Below are 17110 nucleotides of genomic sequence, written 5' to 3' on the forward strand. Positions count from 1 at the left end.
ATTCAGACACATATGCTGTCCTTATTTTCATTTTCATTTTATATTAATCCATTGTATAGATGGTTTGTCAGTAATATTAGGAAGTTCCCTAACTTTCCATGGAACATGCAAAATTCATATTCACCCCAGGATCAGAATTTGTTCAAAAGCCCAAGATTCTGTCTTAGATGATCTGGCAGCTGATTAGCAGCCAGTCGCAGTGACTTAAAACTATAAGGAATAGATGACAATTTTAGAACTGTGGCCTTGGTTCTTCTTGGTAAGGTTTTTGGTCTACTGATTAGAAGTCTGAACCTATAGAATGCTTGAGGAAATATAAGATTAAAAGTGATAGTTTTGCAAGGATTAGTTTGTCATCTCAACCTTATTGCTTTTCTATGCATTGCTCTGCTTACTTGTCTCTGTCTCTCTTTCTCTCTCTCACATACACACATACAACAAATGAATAATCACACATGATCTAGTGACACAAAGTTTGAAATAATAAAAATTTGAAATAATATTATTGCATGAATTTGTATCTGCATATCAGGAAAAAATTTGTATTCCTCTCCAAAGGAAGAAGATCCTCGTGGTTCCAAATCAAGAAGGCCTGAGATTTAAACTGTGCTCAGTGATTACTTTCCAAAGGAGAGCTACATGGAGACTCCAGCTACTTCATTTAGAGGACCGTTTCAAAAAGAGCACTACCTGGGAACAGGAGGAACTCATCAACCCTGCCTGAAAGATGCTTTAAGATTTTTTCCTATCATTTCTTTGGTGCTGTAGTCTAGTCTTCCTTTAGTTAATATAAATTCTCAAACACCATAGAAGCAGACCTAAACATATTAAGACATAGCATCCTGGTTGGCTTTTCAGTCTCTTCTTGGATGTAATTAGAATGTCAAAACTCTGGAAAAGCTATTGACTCTGCGTGTATTCCATCTCTAAGGTTTTTATAACACCATGCCAAATGAGTAGAGTGAGTGTAATATCTGAAGGTGTAGCATCTCTGTCAAATGGGAATCATCACAAAAAGGACATATGCTATAAAATATCATTTCTATTCTTGTGTCAGGAGCCTTGATTAGACTGACGTGTTAATCTATGTATCCTTTAAAGTTCTCTGGAGAGAAAGAATCTTATTCCCCACAAAATAATCAATACAGTATATAGAAAATGTCCTTCTAAATCATAACTTAGTTATTTGCTAAAAGAAGCCCAATAATTTGTGTAGACTATGGTTGTCAATTCCGCTAACATTGAACTCTAGGAAACCATCATTTCATTCTTTTCTTTCTTATTCCAGGATAAGACAACATAGAAATACTTTTATTAATGACCAAAAGCCAAAAAAGTGCAACAATTTTAACCCAATAAAATCCTGTTCAATGTTAATTAACTAGTAATTAAAGCACAGTGGGAAAATGGAACGGCTAAAAATATCAACGTGAAAGGACTAAGTCTGTCTACAAAGCAGGTACAAAATAAAAGCCCTGCTTAATTAAAAAAAATGTTTGAAAAGAACCAAAGTTGCAAAAACAGGCAACGCTGCAGAATGGATGTGCCTGACTCCTTGACCTCCTTCCCAGTGGGCTTCCTGTGGATGACACCACTTGTCCATGTACAAGTGGGTCCAGAGCTTCTGCTCACAAAGGTGCACCTGCCTCTGTCTCTCCAGTGCTGGGATTAAAGGTGTGCACCACCACACCTGGCAATTAATTAATTTAAATTTTCTCTGTCTGAGAGTTTTGCCTTTGTGCTTATATGTGCACTATGTACACAGTGTCTTGCTATGTCAGTGATGACTTGTTCGGCTATTTCATGCTGACCAAAAGACAAGGCAACTACCGTGTCCACAGAGTAAATGACTGGAAGTGAATGGCCTCCTGCAGCCTGAAGGGCATGGCCTCCAGCACTGACGGTACCATCCACAGACTCCAGGTTGGGCACAGAACCAGGCACTTGAGGAACAATGGCTGCTGTTCCCTAAGCCCCAAATCCTGGAAGCTACAGAACAGATTAAGATTGGACAAACAGCTCACATGATGATACAGGCAAGTACTTGAAGCTTGCCAGCAGGGCAGGCTGCCACACCCAATAAGTCCTTGAAAAGAACGAGAAATCTGCCCACACTCTTGTTGTTCCAAATGAACTTAAATGATTGCTAGTGGAAAATTTGGGAAGTGAAGTAGGATGGGAAATGTGGAAACTGTGGGATAACTTTAAGCACAGGTACAAGGTAGAAGTGGCTGGCTTTGAGAGGATGTGGTCTGTATCAACGGAGTTGTATAGCTTCTTGGGAACCACACATTCAGTAAGCCTAGCAAGAACCGGAGAAATGGACTGAATATTAAGAGCAGTTGCTGCTCTTGCAGAGGACTGGGGTTCAGTTTTTAGCACCCACACTGTGGCTTGCAACTGTGTTCCAGGTGATCCCATGCTCTCATCACCTTAGACACTGTGTACATATAGTACACAGACAAGCACAAAGGCATCATTTCATTCTCGCAAATGAGGACTGTTACTGAGAAATTTCTAGAGCGTCAACTTGGAAAACTTTAGAATTAATTAATAGATGTTTACTTGGGTTAGCTAAAATACAATTTTTAGTATACATAGCAGTAGCAAATAAATTCTTTTTCATTTATCAAATACAGGATCCCAAAATATTTAACTATATGACAAAAATGAACAAGACTCATATTCCTAAATATTTAATATTTTACTGTAGAAAAGTAAACAATCTTTATTTCTCTTTTATGACACAATACTAAAATCTTGTGTAAAGTATATATAGTAGTGATTTAAACAGAAACATAGTTTCAGTTTTATATTTATTGGAACTACATTAAATTGTGTTGTTAATGCAACTGTGACTAGCTTAGTTGTTCGTTAGGAAGTTAGCTTTTGTTCTTTCATGCTCACATGCAGTTATGTTCATTAGAAAGTGTCTATTTGCCATCAACTTGGCTGTATGTTTTTAATTCTAATATACTATAAATCTTTAGTAAACTATTATTTTACTCCCATAGTAAAACTGACCTGTTAGTACTTGTTAAGTATATAGCAGCATTATACTTCTTTAAAAATTTTATTTATTTTAAAAAGATTTTTCTTTTATTTTACATATCAATCCCAGTTCTCTCTCCCTCTCATTCTCCTGCCTTCCCATCCTCCCCACATGCAATCCCCCAGCCACTCCTCATAGAGGGTAAGGCCTCCCTTGGGGAGTCAACAAAGCCTGGCATACCAAGTTGAGGAGGACCAAGCCCCTCCCCTCTGTGTCAAGGCTAAACAAGGTGTCCCACCCTAGGGAATTCGTTCCAAAAAGCCATTTACTTCTAAATGAAAACTTTGGATTTAATGACATTTTAACTGAAAATTTAATCGACTTTTTTTCATAAGTGACCTTAACTTTTTCCTGTTACTGGCCTCCGGTTATGATTTGTGGGTTTTGCTAGAAATACTGTGTTGTAAAACTTTCTTTCGCTGCCATGTCCTAGAATGCCATCATCATGAGAACCCTCTATTCTTGGGTAATGTCATTGAAATTGACAATTCTGATGGTAGACCTCTGAGTCATTCCCTGTATCCTCCACCTACCCCAGTCCAGCAAAAGGGGACAGAGATGGTACACTGTCTCAGCGATAAGAACAAGGTAATAGGACTTCAGGTTTTTCTCCTAGATGACTGACCTCATAATCAAGAGCCACAGAGAAAAACACTTCCACTTTGTGGTTTCTTCAGTTGAGAGACCCAACTCTACCTTGCAGCCTGCATGTTGATCATCCTATCAACAAAATTCACAGCTGGGTTCTATAGTTATCCAGCAACAAAACTGCTTTCTTTCCTCTTGTTGTTCCGAACTGTGTAAGAAGTTCCTGACTTGCACAGAAATGGGGGAGGGGTCAGTTAATTGTACCTGAGCTAGAGTGCTCTGAAATGTGTTTTCTGCTAAGACAAAATTTAAAAATATGCACAAGTAAGAAAACTGAAGAGTTATTTTAAATGCACAAGCCCTTTCTGGCTACACTTGAGAAGTGTCATTTAATGTACGGTAGCTGTAATTTACTACAATCAACTCTTGATTACCCCCAGTAATCAAAAACGGAAGACCATAAATCACTGTGAAATGCATTCATGTCCTTTTTTTCATATATTTCTTCCAATGGGTATCATGATTCATGTAAAATGAAAGCACATACATTCTTAGTACACTAACTGTTCAGCAATAGGAAATAGCTTATTGGTCTTAGATCAGATATTAAAAATTGGTTGATCAGATATATGTAAATGATTAAGTAAAATTAATGGTAAGTTTTCTGCTAGGGATATGATTAAATTATTATAGCATGACTACAAAATGCTAGTTCTAGGAATGGACCAGTAAAGTCATTCCATACATGAAGTTGGGATGTGTAAGCAAGGAGTTAAGCTTGTAGTGATAAAGTGAAAAGTAAAAGTGTAAAAGTTATTATAGAACCCAGCAGATATCTAACATAGCGTTTTTATTTTCAGAGCACTTTTCAATATTGAGTCAAAATTAAGTCATTATAAAATTATTTATATTTGCACTGCTTCCATCAGTATACCTAGGCCCAGAATAGGGCTTTCTGTCATGAGAGTTTATCCAACTATGAATGAAGAAATGGTTCCACTGCTCTGTAATTTACCTTCAAATGCTTAAATTATTATTAAACTTTTGTAGCAATCTGAAATTTAGTGTTATCACCTAATGGTAACCAAAACGTAAGGAAAATAATTTTCTTTACTAATATTTCATCACAACCAAGGACTACTGAGATCAGGAGAGGTGGTCTTTCCCAAGGAAGAGCACACCAATTAGTTGTCCAGTGCCAAATGGGCAGCTGAAAACATAATAAAAGTAACATTATATGAATTCAACAGACTATATTTAGGAAAAATATATGTATATATATATATATATATATGCATATATATATATATATATATATATACATACATAAAATAATAATTTATGACAAAAGAAGCTATGAATTTGAAGGAAAGTGGGAAGGGGTATAGAGTAAGGTTTGAAGGGAGGAAAATGGAAGAAGAAATGTTATAATTAAAATACTGTCTCAAAAATAAACAATATCAAAAAGTCATTCATATGGTATTGAGTGGCCAGTTTGTTCACTTAGCAATATTGAGAACAGCATATAGGACTTCCCTTGCAAAACTTAAAAATTAGTATGCATGCCACATATAGTGCTATATGCCTTTAGTCTCAGCACGTGGGAGGCACAGGCCTGTAGGTCTCTATGAGTTCAAGGACAGTGTGAGCTACATAGTGAGTTCCAGGGTAGCTGGTGCTACAAAATGTGACCCTTTCTTAAATAAATAAATAAACAAAACCCAGCTATTTGTGTTGAAACCTCTCAGTAGATATTGTTAATATTTATTCAGTTCAAACTTTCCCTTTGGTCTTGGTGTTGCCTAACTTTCCTATCAATAAGATATTGATTTTTCTTCTTTCCTGTACTATACATAGTTATGAAGAAATATAAGTAAAATGGAATGTTTAAACTTGCACACATACTTGTTCACAGAGAAAAGTTCCTTCAGTGCACAATTCTGTAGTACATTTTATTAAATGTGTATTATAGACAAAAAATAAGTTTTAAACTTCTTCATTCTCTCTATTTATTTATATATTTATTGAGATTATAATACAATTACAGCATTTCTCCCATCTCTTCCCGCATACATGACTTCCTGCTCTCCTTCAAATTATATGTATATAGACATATAATACACACATACATATAATATACATATATATTGCTCAATCCAGAAATGTTCCTTGTATGTATGTTTTCAGGGCTGTTTGGTGCTGGAAAACCAGTTGGTGTGCTATTCCCTAGGGAAGACCATTTCTCCCTCCCACAGATTTCCTGAGTTTCATATAGTTCTTTGTGTAGGGTTGAGGATTTGGGGCATTTCCCCATTCTTTGTGGAGGGTCACTCATTCCTAAAGATTTGAATTATTTATTAGCATTTCACTATCAAAATGTAGGTAATAAGAATAAATGTGCTGATAGAAAAAGCAGGAATAGAAATGTCAGTGAACAAAACATTTAAATAACTGACATGTATTAGACTACTGAGGATAAAGGAAATGATATTACATGAAAGTAAAAATTCCAAAAGAAAATTATTTGCTGTAAGAGCATTTGAGGATTGAACTAAATTTTAACTAAATATGTTGGAAGTTTAGGAATTCCTACAGATAGTAGTAGTCGAGGTAAGATTGTAAAATAGCTACACAAAAGCTAGATAAAAAGAATTTTATTATAAAAATTAGCATAAGTTAGCAATAACTGTCAAAGAGAGAAAAATACACTAATCATCTTTAGAAACATTAACATGCATATCTGTATTTTCTCAACTATAAATGTTACAGAAAATGTCAATGTGAATATTTGCAAAGCTAAATCATTGTAACAGAGTAAGTATGGAGTGGCCCTTTCATTAATTCTTCCAAACCATGGGATGTAAATATTTTTAAATATGAAAAGCTAGAGAAAATAATATATCTAAAAAAAAGAACAGCTCTATTTGTGATCCCAGTACTGACCGGATAGAAATAAACAACGCAAGTGGCAGAAAACTACTATGAAAATTAAATAAACACAGTAGCAGAAGGCTTGTTTTAAATATGTCTAGGTTGCTATTTCTGCAAGAATTAAAGTAAGATAAGATGGACATAACTGTACTAGGATGGGAGTGAGTAGCAGCATAATATGAGCAATACTTCAGTAAGAGTGTCCAGTGAATGACAGTATAATTTGTAAATACAGGCCATCACATTTTTCTAAATCAGCTACAAAATATGTTGTCATGTGATATACTTCTTAAATTAGAAAAGGAAGCAGAAATTTATTTAAATCGAGATGCAAGCATAAGAGTTCTTTAGCATTGTTTATTTACTTTGCATGTGGCTCTGGTGTGTGGGCGTGCAGGTGTAGACCTGAGGTTATACAAATTGTCTTCCTTCATCACTGGTCAGCTTGCTTCATGGATCCCTGCTGTTTTTTGTTTTTTGTTTTCTCCTGTCTTCTGAGCCTGGGATTACAGATGGGCTGCCATGTCTACTCAGCACTTTAATTCTGGGGATCTGAACTCTACTACTCCACCCTATGTGGCAAGTGATTTATCCACTGAGCTACCTCCTCAGAGATGAAGGAGGGGGAGATAGATGACAGACAGACGGACAGATGCACAGACAGGTGGGTGGGTGGATGGACGGACGGAGAGGCAGAGAGACAGAGTTTGTGAATAGATAATTTCAAGGATGAGCATGTTGAGACTGAGGACAACATGAAGAGTCCTGCCCTCTCCATCCATGATGTGGGTTCAAGGGACTGAACTGAGGCTTGGCATCACCTCTTGGTGTCATGTACCTTTGCCTGATGAGCCACTTTGCCCCACACCTGTCCTGGACAATTTTCTAGCATTGGGGCTGAAGTTTTAGGTTTTAGAGCAGAGATTAGCTTTCCCCACTATTTCCTAGTCAAATCATTGACTCACTATTTCAAGAAACATATAAATTGTAATTTCAAGTAATTATATATTGAGGTAGCTTAATACGTAGTAATAGAAAACTATAATGTATAAGTATCATTTCATAGTCCCCAACTCTATTATGACGCAGTTCAGTGATCATATGCATTTTATATAAATCACTACATTTATTCATGATATTTTTGTCTTAACAATAGAAAAGCTTAATCAATTTAAGAACAGGAATTACTGAATTGTTTGGAAGAATTGATGACATTTTAGCCTGAAACGACAACCTAGATTAGCCAAAACAAATTAATTAAAATCATAAACAGAGCATGCATTTTAGTTTTAACGCTTTCCTCCTGCTTTCTGTGCGGAAGGCAAGGGACACTCACAGTAGAAAATCCTCCCTCCCACTGTATGAAGCTGGTCTCAAAGATGACCAGCTGAGGTACACAGTGCTCACATAACTATTACTGTCACTCAGTAGTTCCTGCTGCTGGGATGTTGGCCTCACTTGAACTCCAGATCTCAGGGGCTAACAATTCTATCTCTAGTGACTGATGGAAGCAGATACAGAGATCCACAGCCAAACACCAGGCCAAGCTCCAGGAGTCCGGTAGGAGAGAGAGAGAAGGGATTCTATGAGCAAGTGCACCAAGATCATGATGGGGAAACTTGCAGAGACAACCAAACCAAACTAGTGGAACTCACGAAAGTTGGAGCAACAGCTGTGGAGCCTGTATGAGGCTAGGCCCTCTATATGGTGAGACAGTTGTGTAGCCTGATCTGCTTGGGGGGCCCCCTAGTGGTAGGATCAGAACCCATCCCTGGTGCATGAGCAGACTTTTTGGAGCCCACTACCTATGAGGGGGCACCGCATGCTACCTTGAGGCAGGGGAAGGGGCTTGGACTTGCCTCTAGTGGATTTACCTCCCCATGGGAGGCCCTTGTCTTCTTGTGGTAAGGAGTAGGGGGTGGGTTGGGGGGGAGGCTGGGGGGGGGGAAGAGGGAAGAGGGAGATCTTTGATTGGTGTGTAAAATGAATGGAAAATTTTTCTTAATAAAAGAAGAAAGGAAAAAAAAAGATTCTACATTATCATTTATTACCCTACATATTTCTAACATCGAATGATATAAAAAAAGCCAAGTGTCACTAAGAAACTTTATAAACTCAATGTGATGGATTTCACATTACACTTTTCTTAGTAGGATGATAAGCACAAAGATACAAAACAATAGGAATATATTTCCTTTTTTTAAAAAACTTTTTTTTTAATTTAGAAGTTTTTTTTAATTCATTTTACATACCAACCACAGATCCCCCTCTCATCCTTCCTCCCCTTCTCCCCAAGCCTTCTCTCCCAGTCCATCCCCTAGCCCCTTCTCCAAAAAGATAAGACCTCCGATGGGGAGTCAGCAGAGCCTGGTACATTCAGCTGAGTCAGGTCCACGCTCCTCCTCCAGCATCAAGTCTGTGCAAGGTGTCCCACCACAGGTAATGGGCTCCAAAAAGCCAGTGCATGCACCAGGCATATATTTCCTATACAGAAGTAGGGTACGCCCAGAACCATGATATATGGACCTCTGACCTTGAAAGTACTTGGCCCTACAAATAGATTATTTTGTTACTATTTCATGTGATTGCAGTTGTCATTAAAGACTCAGAGCTGAAGACACTGCAGGCCACTTTGTTTTTCTTTTGTTTGTTTTTAACCATAGGAGGCAAGAGACTAAGGAAGAAGAAGAAAACTGTTAAATCTTCTACAAAGTTACATTTTTAGTTGGTTTATGCTCATCTATGAAACCACACAGGATGTAACAAGCCAAATCACATCCTTCATTCCACTTTTGTTTCATTGTTTCCACTGCAGTGAAGGAGGGTCCCTATGCCACAAATGTTGAGACGATGTGCTTCCCAGTGTCTTAAACTGAGATGTCTAATTCTGTGTTAGAGTTTCCAACAGGACCTTATATGTTTGCCAACAGAAGTGGCCTTTTTAACTAATATAATTTCAAGAAAAAAGACCCCTTTCTGTGACTTAAGCATGGCTTCTTATGATTGAGCCAATGCACATCCTGATAACGAATGAGTGCAAATCCTTGGCTTCAACGGTCTTGATATATACTGAAATATATTAAATCATAAACTCATCTGAAGTGATTCTAAATGGGAGTATGTTCAAATGCAAACCAGATTTTCATTGCTTCTGTTAATACAATTAAACAGATGTCCTTGTTGATAATGGAAACTTTTGTTGCATAGAAGTCAAATTTGAGTTAGTGGATGGGACTGCATTGATCACTTAGTAAATTGTTCTCTGAGAAGCACAGAAATTTGAATCTTTTCAGTCCATGTCTAGAGATTTAGAAAATCTTAGCCAGGGGCCCAGGTGTCGGATCCTTTGGATGATGGTGTTTGGGCAAATATGTCTTTGCATGTAGAATTTCAATGCTTTAAGATTGCTTCAGATGGTACAATATCTGTAGAAGTCAATTATTTTGGGTTTCAGGTCAATAACCTTTACCTGTGGGCACGAGCACTTGATTGTGAATGCAGTCCTCATTAGTACATTAGGATAATCTTTGGCTATTCTATATTTCAGGAGCCAAGGACAGCTCTCATGATGAACATATGCAGGGAAAATGGCCTTGATTACTGTGCTAATAAACAATTGAACCAAGTGTTTTAGATGGTATGAATGGTGTGTTTTAAATTTGCTATTTCATTTTAGACACAGTTTTCTTTGGAGCCAAATCTGGTCTCAAACTAATAATTCACCTGTTCTAGCCTCTTGATCTCTGAGATTACAAGAATTTACCACTAATTTGGCTTTATACCGGACTTTAAAAATGTGGAATTATTGAATATGCTAAAATAAAAACTATCATCATGGATAGTTCACTAAGTAGAAAATTACCTTGGTGTTATGTGCACCAGGAGCTACCACAGTTCTAACATTCAGACATAGCTAAATTAGAGGGAACAGAAATATTTAATTCATTCACCTGCTGTATTTATCCACAAAATCACAAGAATCAAGGGACATGTGATTGCTTTGATTGCCTTATTTAAATGTCCTTGTGTGAAAAAACATCAAATGCAGGTTCTGGAAACTTTTGCCTTTGCCAACTGAAACTTAGCCAAAACCAATTTAGCCTGCATCCAACTGTGGAAAACTGCAGAACGCTTCTCTAGCTAACATTTTGTATTTTTTCTGATTATATATCTGTGAGTTTCTATGAGTTAAATAAGAAAGGTCCAAATGTATTACAATTTTTACTTTTTCCCCTGAGGAAATGTTGGTATATCTGATAGTCACCACTTTCTTATCAATGCAATCTATATGAAAATTAATTGTTAATACAGATAATTTAGGACAACAAAAATTGAAGAATGAAAATCTAAATGAATTCAAATAGTGTAAGATAACTACCAAGAGGGTTAAAGTCATTGATTGAAAAATAACTTTTGACATATCAGAACACTTACAATAATCAAGCGATTTTCTAATTTTCCACTTTTATGTTCACATAAATGGATAGCTGTCTTTTATTCTTGTTTTTCTTTTCCCTAAAAATTTAGATCAGCATGCAACCTACAAGGTCACTGCAAATACATAATATTAAAACCGCAGCCAAATTCTTTAGCAATGTAAATGTTTTTATGAGCAGCAGGTGTATTCTTTGCAGGGCTGTAAAGCCATTAACAGCTCAGTAAGGAGTACATAATAATAGGCTGTTAAGGCAGCCTCCCTTGCAGGAGTACTGAGGAAGGACACTTTTGAAACCATTAAGACAACTGGATTTTAAAGAGTATCAGATATGGATGCTTTATGAATAGCAGTTCATTTAAACTTGATATCATTAAAGTAATGGATTTAGTTTTCTTAATATGAATATGTTCACCCAAAAGAATTAATTCTTCTGAACAAAAGTTAAATCATAATCTTGAGGCTAAATATGTTTTACTAGTAATTCCTTGAAAATAAATTGTTACTTTTATTTAATTTTTTTTTTAATCCCACAGTTTAGGGCTGATAACAGCAAAGCTATCTTAACTGAAACTTGTGTTTTCCATCTAGGAGTTAATTCTGTCAGCCTACTTCTATCAACAAATGAATGAATGTTCAGGATAATCTATATTATGTGAAGTGCTAGTTGCTCACTCTGAGGAAATTATCCATGATCTTATTTTCTTTTAATCACCTCCAGATAATCAATAAAATGGTTTTATTGGTTTAGTAGAGTGACTTTCTTCCATAGATGGCATACTCATTAAGTTAAAAAAAATGTGTGGATGTGTACTGTATACTGTGTGCGTGCATTATGTGTTTAGGCCAGAGGTTGGCACTGAGTGTTTTACACAACCACTGTCATTTGGAAAAGTGGGGACTGCTGACAGGGCCACTCTGAAAGGCTTGGCCCAGAATTTGGGGCGGGGCAGGGAGGGGGCAGAAGTAACACCTTAGAGGAGTCCTGTATTCCCATAGGAAGGTCTAGTTCTAGCCCTGAGGGCTCAGGGAGAATCAGCCACTGGAGTGAACATTAATTGTGAATCCTAACGTTGTAGCATATGGGGCCTCCGTTTCCAAAAAACTTCTTTCTTGAACAGAGAGCATTTTCACACCTGCCCCTAAGTCACATAGGCTTGGAACAAACAAGGTCAAATACAATTAAGTAGGCTACTTGCTACAGGTTTTCCCTGAGCCTTACAGGAGTCCATATGTTTTTCAGGGTTAGAAATGGAAATCTACATACTTCATTGTTTTGGCCAAACTGATTTATCACATGAATTTATGGTGAGTGGGAATATCTACCAAGACTCACTCTGCAATACATATTTTGGGAGACATAAATTCAAGATATGTTACATAAATATAGCTTCTGATGTACACTAACAACATATGTACTGATTAGTGGTGCCATTAACCTGGATTATTTCTGTGTCTTCTCTATACCTCCCTTCTTCTTTCATAGAGATTTTACTACATTAAATTTCATAACTACATTGTCTTTGCCTAAGGAAACAGGTGATACTACATCTGAATGGGCCCACAAATATTACATTATTTACTTTGAATGTATTTAAGCTTTCTCGAGGTAATCTCCTATTTGTAGCCTTCTGGAACTTCCTCACATTTCTAAGGTTTATCATATATGACAATCTTTATTCTTTAATGTAACTAATATACACTATTTTTATTTAATATACAATTTATTTACTCACTTTTCTAACTATGCAAATTTGGATTTGTTTCTTATACTAAGTAGTATGTTGTTGTACATGCTGGTAATCTTGGATTTTATCTGGCCTTCTTACAATCTTAATAGATGTTTTGGAAGAAAACATTCTTAAAATGAACTTAAAGCTATAATCTCCCTTTTACAGTAAATATTTGAATTTTAATAATGGAAGCTTTTCACTATCTGTGACAAAATAAGAAATTATTCTACAGATTTTTTTTCTTCTAATTTTTGATGTTCTCTATTCTATAAAAAACTTAAATTCTCTGTATAACATTTCTTTCTTTATATCATTGAGCTCAATTTCTGTCAAATATAGGAAGTCAATGTTCAGTGTCTTTCTCTTCTTCCCCCTCCCAGAATAGATTGTCTAACCCAGGTTGTTAGCTCCCTGCTCATCTGTACCGCCCTTCCCTCCATGGGCACATCTAGTTCTGACTTGGTCTGTTTCGGGATTCTTTGTTACAACAAACTTAATCTTCTGTGGCAATGTTACTTGCCACTAAACCTACCTACTAGAATTTTTATTATAATTTGATTAATATGCCATATTAATTCAGAGAAATATGATGTCTCTAAGTAACTTCCCTTTTTATCCGTGAATATTAGCTCTTTATTGGAGAGATTTTATTTATTTTTAAAACATTTAAGATTATTTTCCTTGAATTAAAAATATTGTGGATTAATTCTTAAGTACTTTCTAGATTTTTCTTTGGAAATTAAATTTCATTGAAAACTGTTTTCTGTTTGCCAGAGCTTTATGGAAATACTTTTACATTTTTGTGGCTAGCTGCTTTGTTACAGCATAATTAAACAAACCATAATTGATTGACAGAATTTCTAAATAGTCACATCCTTTGTAATGTTACTAGTGTCTTAAAATTCATTTTTTTTAAATTTTATTCTATCTCACTAAAATTGCTAGATCACCTAAATGTTGATAAGAATGATCATGGATATTTTCATGAGATTCTCAGCTTAGAGAATTATTTGAATATTTTATCTTAATTGCGTTGTGACTTATTCTATTTGCCTTGTGTTTAAAAATACTACTTAGGAACAACTGCCATACATGAAACACCTTTTTAGGGTTCTATTGGTTGGGATCTCAATTTAAAATGCCCCTCACATATGCCAGTGTTTGAACCCTCGACCAGCTGATGGTGCTGTTGGGTAACTTTGTGCGATCTTTGGGCTTTGGAGCCTTCCTGGGGAAAGTGGGTTATTAGAGGTAGTATTTGGGAATTTAAAGCCTTTTCTATCTCCAGTTCACTTCCTGCTTCCTGAGTGTACATGCAGTAATTGCAGCCAGACTTCTACCTCTGCTGTCTGCCATGTGTTCTTCACCAAGGTGGACTGTACCTGCTTGAAGTATGTACCGCTCGAAGTATGTACCAGAATAAATCCTTTCTCCCTTATGTGGCTTCTGTCAAGGTGTTTTATTGTAGTAACAGGAAAGTAATTAATACACATTTAAATGGTTATGTTTTATTAATTGATCCGCTAGTGTGGTTAAGTTAGATAAGTGGTTCTCAGTCTTCCTAAGGCTGTTATCCTTTAATACAGTTCCTCATGCTTTGGTGACCCCAGCCACAAAATTATTTTCATTGCTACTTCATAACTGAAATTTTGCTACTCTTATGAATTGTGATGTAAACATCTGAATTTTCTGATGATCTTAGGTGACCCTGTAAAAGGGTCATTTGACCCCAAAAAGGGGTCATGCCCCATAAGTTGAGAACCACTAAGTTAGACTATCAATTGTCTATTGTTAAAAATGATCTCATTCATTCTCAAATCAGCAGCTTTTCTGTAGTTTGCTAGGTGAGTTGACGCTCGTTGTCTTTAGAATTTGGTGTGTATGGACCCGAGTGATAGTTACAGAAAATCATTTTTTTTCCATATTTTACTACTTAAGGCGGCTATTTATTAAGTTAAAGGGGGGCTATTTTAGTTCACACTTTCGGAGATTCAAATGAAAGATTGAGTGGCCTCATTGGTTTAGGCACATCATACCTAGCATGTGATAATGTTCATAGCTAAGCGAGGAAATAGAAAACTTGAGGACTCAATACCCTAAGAATCTACCACAAGTTCTCACTATATATAGTTTCATAGCACACCCAGTACCAGTAGCTAGGGCCAAAGTTTAGTATGTAGACCTTTGGGGTTACCCTTTGGCAATATAGTATAATGCATGCTATTTTAATGCAGTATTTACATTTTTTTTTTTACTTTAAAAACACCGCAAAAGCACTTTTTTCATATTTAAATACATCCCTATAATTTTCCATATTTGCTGCTGCTGCTTTTTCTTCTTTGTCTTCCTCTTCCTTCTTCTTTCCTCCTCCTTCTTCTTTCCCCTCCTTCTCCTTCCTCTCCTTTTTGTTTAATTTTTCTTTCTGTTTTTTTTTTTTTTTTTTTTGATATAGTGTTTCTCTGTGTATCACTGGCTGTCCTGGAATACACTCGTAGAGTAGAACTCAGAGATTCCCCCTTTTCTATCTCCCAAATACTGGGATGAAAGGCATGTGTCACACACAACATCTGTTTTCCTTTTTATTTCTTACAGTGTGCTTTTGGAGTTTTTTTCATGTTAATGAAGCCAGGTATTTTATGATAGATCTTTTGGTGACAGATTCTCTCTTTTAGTTTATCTCTAAACATCTTTATTCTACCCTTTTTATAAAAAAATATTGTGGCATAGATCTTCCTGGGTTGATAAATGTTTTCTATCAAAAACTTTGAAGGTGGTATTTTTCAGTTGCCTGTTTTCCAATGTGCTAAGAAAGAAATCTGCTGTAAGTCTGCCATTACTTTGCCAATGGTCTCTTCTTGTTGCCTCACTAATTTTAAAACTCTCAACCTTTCTCCATTCCCTTTATCTTCTGCAAGTCTAATATAAATGTTACATGTATGAGCTCATTCTAGATATGTCACATGTATGGATTCATTGTTTGCTGAAAATGTAGATATTGTACCCTTCTTCCTAATTCTTTGTCCTTAGGTGAAATCTAGTGTCTTAATGGTGCAATTGTATTGTCTATGTTGCTTTCCATGTCTCAAGCCTGGGCATGATTTTCAGATGCACATTCAACTTTACATAATTTATAGTTTCTCTTTTTATCAGGGTGTCCTGGTATCATTTTATTATAATATGTGCCTGATAAATGTACACATGCATAAATGCATATATACATTTATGCAAAAGGACCTCTCTAATTCAGAAATTCCATTTTGCTAAGTTTGCCTATTATTGCCTTCTCTTCACGATTGCATTTATTCTTTTAAATATTCCACACATAGTTGTTCTGTGTGTGATAGTTCATCACAAATCTGTTGTGGATTATTCATGCTGACTCAATAATTTTTTCTTCATACTTTTCAGCTTGATGAATGTGAGGCTATTGCCAGACCATAATCTGCAATGTATTTGAATTCTTAATTTTGAAATCATTCTTTCAAAGATGGTTTGCTTCCATGTCTATAGAATGTGGCTGAAATAGCTCATTTCAGCCATTTCGTATCGAGGGCCCCTTTCTCTCCCCTTATGAAATCAATAGCGGTCTCTTAGCAATAAGAAACCATCTGTAAGTGAGCCCACTGTACAGACTTCCAGCTCCAGTTTCCTCTAAACCAAGTGTGTGTGTGTGTGTGTGTGTGTGTGTGTGTGTGTGCGTGTGTGTGTGTGTGTGTGTGCGTGTGTGTGTGTGTGTGTGTGTGCACGCGCGCACGCTCCCGCTTATCTTTATGTCTTTATGTCTTTTTTATGGGAAAGGAAAATTCACAAAATTATCCTCTTATTTGTATGAGACTAAAATTTCCTTTAAGAGCAACCATATCCATACGTAGTAAATTTTCAAAAGATGAGCATTCCAAAATTGATAGCTCATAACCATTCTAGAAACCAAAAGACTACTTTACACTAACAATATCTAATGCAATTTTTTTCAATAAATAAGAACATAAAAGAAGCCTTTTCCAAGACTGCAGGCAGACCCTCCTGCAGTCTCCACACCCTGCCCCCACACCCATTTGCCTGAGACCCCAGCCACTTCCTGAGAATCAGAGACCAGCCCCCAGCTCCCATCCGCCCTGGAACTCCCATCAGGACCAAAGACTAGAGAGACCCTCTGGTGGACACTACAACCTCAATGCCTTGCCCCCACACCTATCTGCTGGAGACTTAGAGACCAGTATCCAGCATTCCATCCTGACCCGGAACTCCCATCTGGAACAGAGCTTCCATCCTGTCCCGGAACACCCATCTGGACAAGAGGAGCTCCCATCTGGACAAGATAAGGAGACCCTAGGGACTTCCTAAGACTCAGAGTCCAGCTCCCCAGCTCCT

At 36.6% G+C, this 17110-nt stretch overlaps 1 protein-coding gene across 1 annotated transcript in view; it reads right to left on the reverse strand.

Annotated features, from left to right (window-relative positions):
- Window positions 1–17110, reverse strand: part of Epha6 (EPH receptor A6) — a 956551-nt gene that overhangs the window by 365731 nt on the left and 573710 nt on the right. The gene's annotated exons all lie outside the window — the stretch shown is intronic.

This window comes from Onychomys torridus, chromosome 12 (genome assembly GCF_903995425.1).
Source record: "Onychomys torridus chromosome 12, mOncTor1.1, whole genome shotgun sequence".
Lineage (NCBI taxonomy): Eukaryota > Metazoa > Chordata > Mammalia > Rodentia > Cricetidae > Onychomys > Onychomys torridus.